Source organism: Vespula vulgaris, chromosome 10 (assembly GCF_905475345.1).
Source record: "Vespula vulgaris chromosome 10, iyVesVulg1.1, whole genome shotgun sequence".
NCBI lineage: Eukaryota > Metazoa > Arthropoda > Insecta > Hymenoptera > Vespidae > Vespula > Vespula vulgaris.
The window spans coordinates 4,318,681-4,335,063 of record NC_066595.1 but is presented as its reverse complement, the minus strand read 5'-3'; the positions used below and the strand labels follow the sequence as shown (position 1 = coordinate 4,335,063).

Sequence of the window (16,383 nt, the reverse complement as noted above, 5' to 3'; positions counted from 1 at the left end):
GCGCAAAGTTGAAGCGAACGCATATTATAATATCGGGTCGATGGGGTATCCTCGCGTTGTCGTTTGTCATTCGACCACTCTCTCGCTCTTACTGGCTATTCCTACTTTCGCGAGCATGCAAAAAATGAGGAGGATGGGGATAAGGATGAGGAGGAATAGAGGAGATGGAGGAGGATCGAGGAAAAAGAGAGAGAGAGAGAGAGAGAGGAGAGCTCCGTCGGCCATTGTCGCGCGGTACAAAGGCCACAAAGGAGGACGTGTGAATCAGCAGTAATGGGGATAATGCAAAACTACGGATGAAACTCGAGGGGGTTTTGTGGGGGTGAACGGGGAGAAGAGGGGATGAGCGGCACGCGGAGACCGTCGAATCGTAGGAACTTCTATCCGAGAGAAGAATGTCCTACGCGCCCTTTCTCCATCTACTCTTCTTTCACCTCCTTCTCTTTTTCCTCCTTCTCCTTTTCCTTCTCCTCCTCCACCTCCACCTCCACCACCACCACCTTCTCCTCTTCCTCCTCCTACTTCTCTTCTTCTTCGACGTTGTGGAACGCTTAGAAGATGGATCAAGAACTTGAGATCCGTACCCTTTTTCCGCTGATCGAACCTTTTCTACTCTCTGCCGAGAGCAATCCGAGAACGAGTGTTTTCTCCCTCTGTGATTCGTGTCGCAAATCAAAAAATCACTTTCTGTGTTCTTTCTGTCTTCCTCTTTCTTTTTTTCTCTTTCTCTCTCCCTCTCTCTTTATTTTTTTCTCTTTTCTTTTTTTCTTTGTTTTTTTTTTTTTAATCCTCTACCTCTTCGAGTCTAATCGCGCTGATTAGAAACAGAAACGCTTTCGTTGAAGTATCGTACATAAGAAAAAAAAGAAAAGGAGAAAAAGACGTATGTACGATTTTCGAAAGAGAAACATCAGAGATCAGCTGTCATTGTTTCAATAGAGCGAAACGAATACGACGGATGATATAATGACGATGAAATAGAAATTTTATAATATAAGGATTTTTATGTTCGAATTTTCTTTTTCTTTTTTTTTTGATTAACACGTTATAAATGATCTTTGATGTTTGATCGTATGATATGACTCATATAAATGAAAATCTCGAAATCGTTGAAGCGCTTAATAATCGTTTCAAAGACGAGAGACAAAGGGAAGAGATAAAGGGGTTGCGTCTTTGTCGTTTGCGTAGAAACGATCTATGTGTGGAGAGGGAGGAAAGGTATGCGAAAGGTCTCTCTCTCTCTCTCTCTCTCTCTCATTGTCATCGTCGTTCGTAGCACGACGCTTTTAAATCGCGCGGGAAGGGAACACGGATCGAATAAAGTAACGATCCGCATGCGGTCGCGTTATCTGGATGGCGCAGATTGGGGTGTGCCCCGAGAACGCCAACTTCGTTCACTGATCCCGTCCGATACGTGCTCCTATATAATGAGAAATCTACCGCCTACTTACGTCCCGCCCGTGTTTCGAAACAAAACCGACGAACCGACTAAGCAAAGCCCACCCATAGGTCGTGATAAAATATAAACCAAAATACAATTCGTACAAATCTCCCTCCCACCCAACATCTACTTGAAGCGATCCCTCGAAGTATTTTTTTTTATAGAATTCATAATAGAAAGGAAAAAGCATCGCGTAAGATTTATAATCGTTTAAACAAAATTCTTATAGATACAGATATTATTTAACACATGAATTCACGAAAAATATGGATAACGTTCGAACGTCCAAAAAAATTCAAATTTGCTATTGTATCGAGTCAATGAAGAAGAAAAGGAAAAGAAGGAAAATAATAGACAACGATCGAAAAAAAGGAAAAAAAAAGAAAGAAAAAGAGAGAGAGAATAACGTCAAGAACGATCGAAACGTGGCGAAAGGTCATGAACGAGGACGAATGCGAGGGTGGCAGATGAAAAAAAAAGGGGGAGAGGGAAGTGGAGAAAGGGAAGCGAGCTAATCCTCATTTTTATTGAAGCACATGAAAACTCGAGGAATCGAGAGGTGCGTTAAACGCACATAGGTATGTAGGTATATACATAGAGAAAAAGAAAGAAGGAAAAAAGAGTAAGAGAGAGAGAGAGAGAGAGAGAGAGAGAGAGAAAGAGTTGGAACACACAATGTGTCCTTTAACTCCCCACTTTCAGTGGTCTCGCCGGTGGAAAGTCATAAATCGACCAAAAATTCCCACCAGGGGCATACTACTCTACAGCTTGCTTGCTCGCTCGCTTGTGCGCGCGCGCGCGGACGTAAATTACCAGCTTATTTCCGCGGACACCATTGCCGCCGCCGCTCGAACGTGTTACACGGAATAAATAAAAATATTTATACCGAGACCGCATGCACTCGGACACTAAATTAAAGCACGTTCACCCTCACGTAGGTACTCTCTTTCTCTCCCTTTTTCTCTCTCTCTCTCTCTCTCTCTCTCTCTCTCTCTCTCTCTCTCTCTCAAGCATACACATACGATTTACGTAAGCGAGGGTGGTCAAGGCGAGCCGATCAAAATAGTTACGTTAGCATGTTGTAAAAATTAGAAAATAATTCTTCCGTCTAAAAGATTCGTGATATTATTTCATTCAGAAACGTTTCGTGCTTACTTAATCGTACATAGGTATTTCTACATAAATTCTTATCACACCTGCGCTAACTCTTTGAAGTAACGTCTGACAAAAAAAGTGTAACGGATTATAAACCGAGTACTTTTATTTACCATAATGTATATGTGTGTATGTATATATATATATATATATATATATATATATATATATATATATATATATATACACACAAGCAAGCAAGCACGCACATACCATGCATACATACATACATACGCGTACGTAAGTGCATCGAAACGAGTCGCTAACGAGCTCTTACGATAGCACCTGTGGGCGACGTATCCTTCTATACTAGCGAGAAATTATACGCGCGAAACGCGATAAGAATAATTTATGCGTAACGAATAGCTCGCGCTTGCTATTCGTATCATCGTGAGAATTGAATTTACGTGCGTGGAAAGGAGACGTTTGAGTGCGTCCCGTATTTTAATACATATATTATACTGGAGAAAGGTACTGGACTCCCTTACCCTTTACTTTGCTTCTACCTTCTCTCTTTCTCTCTCTCTCTCTCTCTCTTTCTCATACTACAGGTCCAATGTCCAACAGATAAGTTTCGTGCTTTCTCGGAAGAGGTATCCCGCCTCTTGGACCACGGGTAGCGCTATAAATTAGCGTTATTTCAGTAAATTGGCGAACACTCGAGGCTAACACCGTGACCAGGTGGACCGTTGAAATCGATTCGACAGTGGCGTAGAAAGTAGTCATTCGAATACATTATCTATTCCTTGATATTAATCGCTATTATTTTATGCCCATACAATTCGACACATATACACATACATGTATCTATGTATGTATGTGTAAATCTACGTATAGATACGAAGCGTTGAAAAGAAGCTCTAAATGCATTTGTATCTTTTATCGATCGAACCATTTTCTAATATAACCGTCATTCGTGTATCACTACTACATTCACGTTTATCCGGATTCGAAGTACGCACGCATGAAACGTTCATGCATATTATCCTATGCGAGGAGTATGTTATACACGAGAAAATACATAGGTATATCCCTTTTAGCACTGTGTAGACTTCGGCAAGTTGCCTCGCTCCAGTTCGCGGCTCCCTTTGTGGCGGAAACCGTCGGTGAAAATTCTGAATTTCGTCCTTTCTAAGTCGACGACGAGAGGAGCCGTCGTCGTCGTCGTCGTCGTCGTCGTCATCGTAGTCGTCGTAGTCGTCGTAGTCGTCGTCGTACGTACGTACACACAATGCGCACTTTTCCGGGACGATGAGAATTTCTTTTCTACTCTCTTCCGAGTCGCTCGATTCGACGCTTTCATTTCCTCTTTCTCTCTTTCTCTCTTTCTCTCTTTCTCTCTTTCTCTCTCTTTTTCGCATTACTCCTTTTTTTTTTACTAATTTTCTTTTTTTTATTTACAAATCGTGTGCCATGATCATCACGCTTCTCGTAGTAATTTCTAATTTCTAATTCGTCCAACATGTATTTCCCATTTGCGACAAAAAAATTTACTTCTCCCTATCATATTATAAGAGCTACCGTTTTTCATTTATTTTCAATTTATTAATTAATACCGAGAAAATTTCGAGACATTCAGATCGATCCGTACGAATTGCACGCGTTAAAAATTTTCTTCTTGGAAACGCTAAGCGATATGCAAGAAAAAGTAATCCACGAAAAGAGCGTCTCTATACATCGATAAAAAGAAAGAGTAAGAGAGAGAGAGAGAGAGAAAGAGAGAGAGAGAGAGAGAGATAGTAGAATAAGCCGAGGCCACTTGACATCCGCTCCATCCCCGTAGCTTTTTATTAGCCTCGCACCTGAATGACCTTTTGCGTCTTTTTATTCCTACTTTTCTTCTTTACTCCTGCGCATTCTATCCCATCCCCTTTCCTCTCCTTCCGAAGATTCACTCGTTGCTCTTGAATACATTTTGTACTCAATAAGACTTGCACAGTTATTCGAATAGTATGAAGAAAAAGAGAGAGAGAGAGAGAGAGGTAGAAAAGAAAAGAAGTAAAAGGAGCAACGGAGAGAGAGAAAGAGAGAGAGAGAGAGAGGGATGGGGTTGGGATGAGGTCGGAGGAAGAAGAGGAGGAGGAGGAGAAGAAGGAGGAGAGGGGAGGGAAATCCCGTCGCCGCTCTTGTCGGTAATTATTTACAGAGCGGTAATAAATTGGAAGCGAAGTAGCAGCGAGATAAGGCAGGTGCACGAAAAGAGAGAAAAAGAGAGAGAGAAAGAGAAAGAAGGAGAGAAAGAAAGAGAGAGAGAGAGAGAGAAAGAGAGAGAGAGAGGGCAGCTCGAAAAGGGGAAGCAGCCAAAGGAGAGAGCAACGCTACTTTCAAATTTAATAAGCTCACTTCGTTCCTCGGCACTCGGCTACGATACTTCGACGATACTGAATTGAACGTAGCTTCTAAAAGCTAACTAAACTTTTCTCGAGAGTTTCATCCTGTCTAATCCTTGACGACGACGGTGATGTGAAAGAAAAAATAAAAAAGAAATTTTGTTCTTCTCTTCCTCTCTTTCTTTTTTTTTCTTCTTTCTATCCTTTTATTTTTTCTTCTTTTTTCCTCCACCTTTATTCGTTGGATCGCAACCAGTTGGTCGCGGTCAGTCAGAAAATTCTATTCTTTAACATTTTTTTCCTCTTTTGACCGCGAAGCAGAGAGAAAATCGAAAGAGGAAAAACACGATGGATCGACTATGGAATAGTCGATCCATCGCGAGGGTGAAATGGTTTTGGCATGCAGATTCGATGCCGCTTTTTCTCTCCCACCTTTTCTTCCCTCCTCTCTCGATATTTCTCTCTCTCTCTCTCTCTCTCTCTCTCTCTCTCTCTCTTCTGCGTTCTCTCGAGCCTACGCGCACTACGTATAAGGTGTTTTGTACTCGGCATACGAACTCGTCCGCATGGAAGTCCGCGAAGAACACTACGACCTTTCTATTCCTATACGTGTGACGCGTTCTTAAAAAGAGAGAGAGAGAGAGAGAAAAAGAGAGAGAGAGAGAAAGAGAGAGAAAAAGAGAGAGATAGGGAGAATACACGAGACAAGAATACGTCGAGTACGATGTATTGTACTCGAGACCGAAATATCTCACAGCGTCGAATACACTAGAGAGATACGTGTGCAACACAAATACCGTGTTGTCGAGATGTCGTTTCGTGTTATTAAAAATTTATATACGGTGGGACCTTTGAACAAGTTGTGTTACTTATATACTGACACATCGTGGAACAAACGTTTTCTTTCCACCTTTCCTTCTCTCTCTCTCTCTCTCTCTTTCTCTCCTTCTCATACATACATTATTTGTATACATTTCTATGTAATTAGTTATATATAATTAATATTACAATTTTTAGATAATACGAAAGGATAAATATCTCGTTGTCTTTGTTTGTAATGTATTTAAGAAAATAGGTATAATTGATATTCTCTAATATGAATCCTTCATTCAGGATAAAATGAAATGATCGAACAAAAAAGGAAAAGAGCATTGAAGTAGCAAATGGCGTTTATGGCAATTTTAATACGAGTTTCAAGAGGGTAAGTGAGTCGAGCCTTCTTTATTCCACATGAATATCCTTCTTTCCTTCCTTCCTTCCTTCCTTCCTTCCTTCCTTCCTCTTCCGTCATGAGTAGCAGCAAACTTGATGTATGGCTTTATAAACGACGGATTTACATATTTTCTGGATTTAAATAGCTGTAACCCCGCCGAAAACTGGCACGTGCGCCAGCTCTCTTACTCTCTCTTTCTCTCTTTCTCTTTCTCTCCCTTTCGAGTCCCTCTTGTCAGGGTTTATAAGAAGACACCATGTAGCCGAGTAATTACTCATTATCCTGACTCCCTTAACAGTCATCGTTTTCTCTTATTTCCTTTTAATAAAACTTTTTTCTTTTTCTCAGTTTGTTTTCATGAAATATCTTTGAAATTGTCGAACACTTCGTACAACATTAATACGCTGGGTCCTCTTTATTCCAATCGATCGTAAAGTTCCCTTCTCAGTTTTCCCAACTCGTTGAAAAGTTTCTAGAAAAGGAAAACGATATCCCATAGGATAGTCTTTTCTCTTTAATGGGAATTCCATAACCGCATTTCTTCGTCGACGAGGGAGAAAGATTTACATCTTTGACATTTTTCGTTTCCAATTGCGGCACCAATATTTGTATATATATATATGTATATGCGTTTTCTATATATATATGTATGTATGTATATACATATAAATATAGATACATACTTATTCGAATCTCCATCGACAAAGAACGTTATCCACGCTGGGCCGTCTCGATTCGGCCATTTTATCTTTGAGAAAACGATCTAGCGCGAGAGTTCGAGAGCGGAAACTTCGATGCTTCTTCGACATAACGACCGAACGAAAAGACGAGCTTGCGAGCTTTCCAAATAGAAAGAAAGAAAGAAAGAAAGAGAGAACGGTACTTTCGAGCCAACATTTCGAATCTTCCGGATCATTTCCGCGAGTTACCCACGTAACTTCCTTCTACTTCGAGATCCAACTTGGCGTAAAGCCCTATCGGTACGATACAATAAAGAAAGCTTTTCGGTCTAATTGAAAGTAGATTTTTAAAAGTATAAAATAAATATATAGTGGATGAAGATAAAAATAATTTATCTTTTAACTTTTAACATCTTGATCTCGATCGAATCGACTCGATTTTATAATAATAATTGCAACGATCGACACGATTTATTTATTCGACATTTTAATCGATCACGTACGAATGAGACGTTTCGTTTGAGTTACTCGATTCCTCACGGACTTATTCTTTCAGTTGCTCAAAATTCTTTGATCTTTTATAAGGATTGAAATTGTCCCATAGACCCAAACACGCGCATAAGTTGTCTCTTTCGAGCTTTTACAAAAGAGAACGTTTCCCATCGTTGTGCGTGTGTGTCTACGACCGTGCGAAGTAAGACGACGAGGAAGACGATTTATGTCGTTGGTAGGCATAGCAGCCTTCGGCTTGGCATAAGTCTCGCAGGAGAACTCGATAGAGGACTTATATGCTTATACAGGGTGTCTCCTTTCAAACCAAACAATACATATCTAAACGAAAATATTATCAAATATATTTGTTGATTCATTTTAATACAATGCGAGTAAACAAATTCTATAAGAAATTTATTATACTCTCTATTACTTGTTATTACAATAAAAAAGAAAAAAACATTTTAATTATTTATAAATTAAAATGTTTGACATTAGGTATGGAAATATTCTAATCCGTCGATTAAATGTGAGACACCCCTTATACGTATATATATATATATATATATATATAAACACACATACATATTTATGCATACATATATGGTACCCAAGCCAGGGATTAGGCCGAGCGTGAATGGGAGAAAATGCGAATTGATACGGTCGTTAAGAAGACCTTCCTTTGAACATATAGGAACGAGAAGATGAGAGAAAGGAAGAGAAAGAGAAGGATAGATAAAGAGACAGAGAAAGAAAGAGAGAGAGAGAGAGAAAAGCCCTCCGCGACGAAACCACTTTCGATCCATGCTTTTTGGAACGTGGCATTCGCAGGATTTATCTCACGTTCGGCACTGCCCTTCCTATTTCCACTTTCTAAATCTCGCATACCGTGAATCTTTCTCGCGGATTTCCGCAAAAAAAAAGAATGACAAATAAATAAAAGAAAGGAAAGAACAAAAAAAAAAGAAACTCCATCCAATTATTAACCATGATAATACACCTCTCTTATCTGAAATATTTCATATGAAGATAATTTATTGTTATTAAATGTTATTCTATTCTTATAACAAAGAAGAGGTTCAACCGACGCGCTAATGATTACATGATTACAAAAAGAGAAGATGGAAGAAAGGGAGTGCAGCACGGAATGAACCCTCCAACATATTTTAAATATTGCGATCATTCGATCGTTAGTAGTATCCAGCAATGCATGACTCGCGTAGTACATCGTAACTTCCGCTCGAAGGATTACCGACGCGCGTTACTCTTTGCTTCTCTTGGGATCGAATATTTATAAACCGAACGATTTTCAAAGGGCTTTCCACGAGCGTCACGACTGTGCATATGTATTTATGCTCCGATCGCTTCTCTCTCTCTCTCTCTCTCTCTCTCTCTCTCTTTCTTTTTCTCTACATCTCTTCGTCTCTCTATCTCTCTCGTTCTCTCCTTTTCTCTTTTTTCCTTTTTTCTTTCCTTTCTTCTTTTTCTTCTTCTTCTTCCTCTTTTTTCCTTCCTTTTTTTCTCCTTTTTTCTTTCTCTTTTTTTTTCCTTCTTCTTTTTTCTTTTTTTTTCTTTTTCTTTTTTCTTTTTTTTTTTTTTTTTTATATTCGAGGAAAGAGCCCTGAAAAGCGCGGAGTCGGCTGGTGCCTCGAAAAGACGGGAAAGAAAGGGAAACAAGCTCAGAGAAGCATTCAGCCCCGGTTTATTCTCGTTCGTCTCGGCGGACTGCATAATGCCTCGTATTCCGCGTTTTCTTGCGAGGCGCGGCCATTATGAGAGTACGAAACAAAGAAGGAGCATATCTATTATCCTGCCTGAGTTGCCGCCACCGGTAGGATTAATCCGTTCCGTGTCATTATATAATGCAGGGTGACGACGATATTATTGTAAACGTTACTGTATACATACGTATATAAACAATAGGTGTTGTACACACGAATCATATCCTAACCTTACGACCGAGACGTAGAATACTTTCCAATCCCTTTCGTTTCTTTACGAAATTTTTATGATGGTTTTAACCATCTAGAACTTACGTTACAACGTTTCACGTGTTACTATCAAGTCCTTCACGACTTTCGTATGTTCGTTAAAAATTTAATTATGATTATAATAATAATAATAATAATAATAGTAATAGTAATAATGATAATAATAGATAATAATAATAATAATAATAATAATAATAATAAAGAATAGTTCGATCATTCATCAAGAGAGAACAATAGAAATTACCCTGAAATTTGGTTCAACCCGTTTCGAAGGAAACAGACTATCCGTGAATTGACGAAAAAGAGAAAAATAGAAAAAAAAGAAAATAATAATAATAACAACAACAACAACAACAACAATAATAATAAACAAAGCAAGAATAGTCAAAAAAATTCCTGAAATAGTCGCAGTAATATGTACTTGACGCAGTCCATTCATATTGGTTTGAACCAGAACGTAAAAAACTCTGACCGAGAAAAAACTTTTAATAATAATAATAATAATAATAATAATAATAACAACAACATCTAATAATTTTGTTTCACAAATAAGAAGCACAATCTTCGCTTATTTTTATCTCTCACACATAATCTTCGTAAAAGCCTTCAACGAGAGATAAAATTATTATACGAAAGGGTTGAATCCCATCAGTGCGTAAAAGAAACATGGAAATGTTGTGCACGTGCGGACATTGATAATCGATGAAGGTCACGTGGTCGACGTCCCTGAACAACGTTTCCTTTTATTTACTTCCTTTCCCGACAAAAGAAAAGGATACGTACGTACACAAGAAAAAGAAGAAAAAGATGAGGACGAAGACGACCATGATCATGATGATGATGATGATGATGATAATAATGATCCGCGGAAACCACAGCTCGAGAATTCTGTTGCTTTTGTTATTGCTTTGAAACAAGCGTACGCTTCATTAATTATTCTCGACGTGCCGTGCGTCCTTCCTTCCTTCCTTCCTTCCTTCCGACGCTGATTTTCTGGAACTAATCCGACGGAGAGCAGAATCATGCAGATTTGTCGTTTATTATCACCGATGACAATGTGACGAATCGTCTAAGCGATCGACGTTCTGGATTTACCCTGCTACCCTCTCCCTCCGTCTATCTAAGAAAAAAGAAATAAAAAAAGAAAGAGGAACAATACGATGACTCATTGCAACACTCTTCCTGAATAAAAACGATCAACGATGACGACGGAATTTGTTTAACGAATAAGCTCGTCATATCGAATCAGAGTTTAATCGTCATTTCAATGTAAACGTGATAACAAGATAAGAGCAATCATATGTGTATTATCTATCTAGATAGACATTTATTATACGCTTTCTTAGACTTGTAAGTTATTATCTATCGTATCAATGATATAACGATATCGATAGTAAATTCTCGATACGTTTCAAAAAAGAGAGAGAGAGAGTGAGGAAGAGATAAAAAGAGAGAGAAACATATGTCATCTAACATCGAACGACATCATATGTGGTCTAGCGATCGCGTTTATAAATAAAGCGGAAAACTTTTTAAGAAACGTACCAACAACGACTTTTCTTACATTCCTATCGTCCTATCCAAAAACGAGAGAGGAGAGATGTTAGATAGAATTATACGTAAGAGCGTATCTCTATGGTCGACACATAGCAAAAGTACATATATAATCCGTATCGATAGTAAATACACAGCGGCGTCTCGTGGCGTTAGGAGAGGAGAGACGGTATAGAGTTCGCGTGCGAGCCTGTTTGCAAGGTTGAGTTGATACAACATTAACAACAAGTCGTTAGAGAGATGAGGTAGTACACGAGGGAGGGTTGCTGGAGTAGCGGGGGAGACCGATAGGAAGAGGGGTAGAAGTGGTGCATGCCACGGCAGAGGGAGATCGACGGCGTTGGAGACGAAAATGTAGGTGGAGGAGGTAAAAGGGAGAAGAGCGAATGAGTGAGAGAGAGAGAGAGAGAGAGAGAGAAAGGAACTGGCTGGTTTGTCGGTAGCACAGGAGGCGCTGTCGGAGCTGTTTGCGTCGGTGTGGAGAGGGGTTCGGAGAGTGAAACCGGTGCTGCTGCTGGTACTGCTGGTGGTGGTGGTGGTGGTGATGGTGGTGGTGGTGATGATGATGGTGGTGGTGGTGGTAGTAGCAGTAGTAGTGGTGATGGTGCTGCTGCTGCTGCTGGAGGAGGAGGAGGAGGAGGAAGAGGAACGAACGTGGAGGTGGAAGAGAAAGTACCACAATGGTTGTCATGGTAACACCACGCGGCTTCGCGCACCGTACTGCGAAGGAGGAAAAGAGAAAGAGAGAAAGAGAGAGAGAGAAAGAGAGAGAGTCAAACAGATGGATGAAGGAATGAGAGAGCGAGAGAGTGAGCTGGCTCCGACTCAGAGACTCTATTTCCATAATCTGCCGCTTTGTCGATTCTGAATTATGCGACTACGCTCCTCCTCCTCCTCCGCCTTCTCCTTCTCCTCCTTTCCCTCCCACTCTCCCTCCGTCCTCCCTTTTCCCTCCACACTCACCGCCTTCATCCACTACCAAACTTGTCGTCGTCGTCGTCGTCGTCGTCGTCGTCGTCGTCGTCGTCGTCGTCGTCATCGTAGTCGTCGTCGTAGTCGTCGTAGTCGTCGTAGTCGTCGTAGTCGTCGTAGTCAAGCGAAGCCCGCCCCTGAACACCGAGTATCCGATTATTTGCTTGAAATCGATTTCACGTGTGTTCGCCGCCTGCTTTTGCATTTGTACGAACGCATTCGCGCAACGACGTATGTATGTTGTTTCGTGTGTATATATATATGTATATATATACATATATATGTATATATGCACGTGTATATACGTATATATATATATATATGTATGTATGTATTATATATGTGTAAGGACGGGCTTTGTGCGACGTCACCGACCGCCAGTGCGATCGTCTTTGCCACTCCGTTTCTTTCCGTTTTTCCTTCTTTTTCGTTTCTTTTATTACCGTTGTTATTATTGTTGTTATCATAAAATAAGTCTCTAAGACGGAATAATCCATGAATTTTGTTCTTAGATAAAACAGCAGATATAAGTGAAACGATATACATGTACATAGTAACATACCTTTACTTTTCGAAGCATACCTTAACAATATCAGAATATTTTCAGATTTTTCCACGTGCCCGGATTAAATCGAAAATGATCATCTCGATCGTATAAAGCTCGTATTATTCGCGAAAAATAAGTGTAGGTGCACGTTTGACCCAGTTGCTTCTTTCACTACTTTGATCCCTGCCAACCAACCTACCAACCAACAAACCAACCAACCAACTAGCCAACCAACCATCCATTCATCCATCCATCTATCCATCCATCCATCCATCCATCCAACTATCCACCCATCCATCTAGTCCATGAATGAACGTTTACAAAAAAGAACTGCACACGGCAGATCGAGAGAGAAAGAGAGACTTTCACTATTGCTGCTCGCTCGCAGTACTTTTCTCTCTTTCTCTTTCTCTTTCTCTTTCCCTTTCTCTTTCTTTCTTTCTCCTTTCTGTCTTCCCTTTATTTTATTTCTCCTTTTTATCAGAACCTGCTCGGACCACAAACGAGAGACAGAAACAGTACGGTATGCTCACGAGTTCCGGTCCGACGAGTAACTTTACCACACGTATCCTCCATCCCCGTTTGCGTCCACCCTCAAAGCTTCGCGCATAAACGCTCGATCTCCATTAAAACTAATTCCTTTTTTCTTCTTTGTTTTTGTTATTTCTCTCTCTCTCTCTCTCTCTATCTCTCTATCTCTTTTCCCTCTACAAGTACCGAACCACTTCCGATAAACGACCTGCGAATTAACGGTTCAGAAATGACAGTTTTTCTTAGTTCAAAAAAACAATTCGAAAAAACAAACGAACAAAGTTGCTCGTTCGCCTTTTTATATACAACTATCATTCTTATCTCAATTTATCTTCCCTCTCTATTTTGTTTTCAACGTGATAAATGAATAAATACCCAGATTGTTCCATCAATCGATCGATCGACCGATCGATCGATCGATCGATCGTGTCGACCTAATCGAGTCTCGATCTAATCGCTTTTAAATTTCCAGTAGCTTCCCATTGTTGAGACTCCATTGTTCTAGTATCTTGAGGGCGGCGCTTCCCTTTGTCTCCACCCTTTGTACCTCTCTGTGGCCGGATCTCTCGCCTGTTCGCGCTGGCGCGAAAGAATGTCGGATATATACAGGGTGTCTGACTACTTTTTTTGAAATAATCCGAACAAATGTACCAATATGTCTAACTGCTCAAAAAGGATCTTATTAAGTGCGTATTAGAAACATAAACGTAATAATCGATAGAAAATTTCATCGTAAAGCGATCGATCTTATGTAATATCTACAATTTTAACGAGAAACAATGATATTAAGCGTATGAAAGAAATTGGCAATAGGTCAAGAGAATTCGGTTTATGTGCATAGGAAAAAAAGAAAGAAAAAAAATGTGATCCTGCGAATCTCTCACAGATCGTTTCTCTTCCAGATAACCGGAACGGGATTTCGACAGGATAGAAGAAAGTCTTTCCAAAGGCAAAGCTCCTTCCCTTTCGCGTCCTCCTCTCTCCATCTCTTTTCCGTTTGTCGGATACGAGGAAAGAGGGAGAAAGAGACAGAGAGACCCGTTGGCCATTCGTCTTCGTAGAACAAAGTACGGCGATCCACTTTCGTGGCCGAATGCGAATCCAATGCAAATCCTACGTCGGCTGCCGACAATGGGCGACCTAGGCGATATGGTAATGTTCTCCCACGTCGATCCTGACGTCCCACCTACGTGAACGCTCGTGTATACACGTATACATATATATATATATATATATATATATATATATATATATATATATACATATAGATACATACCCTTCCGATCGACTTACCAACATGCAAGATCGAAATCAAACGGAGGGAGGAACGCAGTGAGTAATAACGCGTCAACAACGAAGCATTTCCATGGAATTCCTATTTTCCAATGTTCCTCATTATGAAAGTGTATATTAATGAATTTCTTTTTGCATTCTTTCTTCCTTTTTTCATCTCTCGCTCTTTTTTTTTTTTTTTACTCGATCGCGATGAACGAGCAAGAAAAAAAAAGAGCAAGTTTTATTTATATATATATATATACATACACACACACACACATATATTGATAGGTAGATAGATAAATAGATAGATGTATATAATTATATCGGTATGTATACAAATACACATACATACATACATGTATATAACTATATAGAGAAAGAGAGAACTTCGATGGACCAGCCGACCATATAGAAGAGAAGGACTTTTCAAGCGACTCGCGCGCACGATCGTGCTCTCAAGCGTACATATATTCGTCTGTGTATGTGTCTAGAGAAGGCAAAGCGGGGGTAGGCAAGAGGAAAGGCCGATACAATGCTAGCCTCTCCCGCGAGTCGACTTTCCTTGATACATCGCTATTGAGCCATTGTCCGCCTCCCAATGCCCGAACGAAAGACTCCGAGGACGAAAAATTCAATTCAGCTTTTAAATTATTTCCCCGCGCTACAACGCCCCCCCCCTACTCCTCCTTCTCCTCCTCTTCCTCCTCTTGCCCCTCTTCCCTCCCTCCCTCTCTCTTCTCACCCCGTCCTATCCAACTCTCTACCTCAACCTTCTCTTCTTCCCTCTTCCTTCAAACAGCCTGGCCGACTCCCGTTGCACCAGCACACCACCATCTCCACTACCCTCCCCTATCGAGCTTTCGACAAGAAAGAAGAAGAAGAAGAAGAAGAAAAAGAAAAAGAAAAAAGAGTAACGTTGGTTGGTTAAGTCGGAGCGCATTCTGTTGCCGGGCAAAGAGCGTCAACGCGGCAAGTACACTAGCAGCGACGAAGGAAAGACGAGAGCTTGAGAATGTCGAGGATGATTTTTTGCCCTCGCGTAATCGTAACAAGATCCATTCGTTTCGTCGTGCGTAATGAGACCTTTCGCGAATGATCTCCGCATCGCACAAATTTATCTAATTCTCTAGAAAAAGAATATCGTTCGACGATGTGTATATGAGAAAGAATCAAACTTATTTTATTATCCATACATACATACACAAACAGACACACAAAAATACACATGTATATACATATTGTATTAATAGGTAAAAGTTAGTGCGTGACCCAGATTCTTTGATCCTAAAATACCTTGACATCCTTAATCTAGATCAAGAGAAAAGAGATAGAGATTGAGAGGGTTCGTTGAATTTCATCGTATTACCTCCTTCAAGAACTATGTAACAAGCAGTACGAAGCATCGTAATTGTAACTGGCCTTATTCCTGTGCTTCCTAGATCCATCAAACATAGTCACCTTATCCGACAAGCCCTAATTCTCTTCCTGGCCAAAGCTGTATGTTGCAAGCGAGGCAAGCTTTTAGAGAGAGAGAGAGAGAGAGAGTAAGAGAGAGTCGGTACAGGGACGTCGATTGATGTCGTGCTTGCCGGTACGAAGTACCACCACCGACAGGGGCGTCGGGCGCCACATTGTTTCAGCACAATATCCTCTACCCTTCATCTCCTTCTCCTCCTACGCCTACGCCTCCTCCTCCTCCTCCTCCTCCTTCTCCTCCTCCTTCTCCTCCTTCTCCAGCAGTAGTAGCAGCTCGATCCGTACCGCCTTCGTCCCGCTCTAACTCCCTCCGTTCTCGTGCGACTACGACGACTGCCAAGGGGATCTCTGGAGGACACCCTCCTCGCAGTCTCGTTATTTTAATCATCCCCCATTTATACCCCACAACACTCGACTATATACCAGCCCCTTCGGCATCGTTCGCGATTATGGAACGTCGTCCTCCTCGACAAAGTTCTTTTCCTCCCGATGCTCTCGTTCTCCTTTTCTTGCATCGACGACGATCTCTTATCGACGACGATCCTATCGAACTGATCATTAATACCTTTTTTTCTTTGCTCCATCTTGCAGCTTGCCTGCCAGTCGGTACAACCCTCTTATCGGTTCGCTAAAGAGTGAGAGATATTACGAACAATGGTTGAATCATAATAAAGAGAATTAGTTCTGAAGAAATGAACTCCTTCATCGATTACTAATCATCTT

The 16,383-nt window shown here is 40.6% G+C and overlaps 1 protein-coding gene across 6 annotated transcripts in view; it reads right to left on the bottom strand.

The window, feature by feature from the left end:
* Nucleotides 1-16,383, bottom strand: part of LOC127067205 (uncharacterized) — a 188,026-nt gene that overhangs the window by 111,828 nt on the left and 59,815 nt on the right. The window contains exon 16 of one of the 6 annotated variants that reach the window (XM_051001867.1): nucleotides 9,740-10,422. The exons of 4 other annotated variants lie outside the window; for them this stretch is intronic. The gene's annotated coding sequence lies outside the window, so the exon portion shown is untranslated. Of the gene's footprint in view, nucleotides 1-9,739; nucleotides 10,423-15,341; nucleotides 16,289-16,383 lie in introns of those variants that run through there. One more of the 6 variants, XM_051001874.1, reaches the window with a different exon arrangement.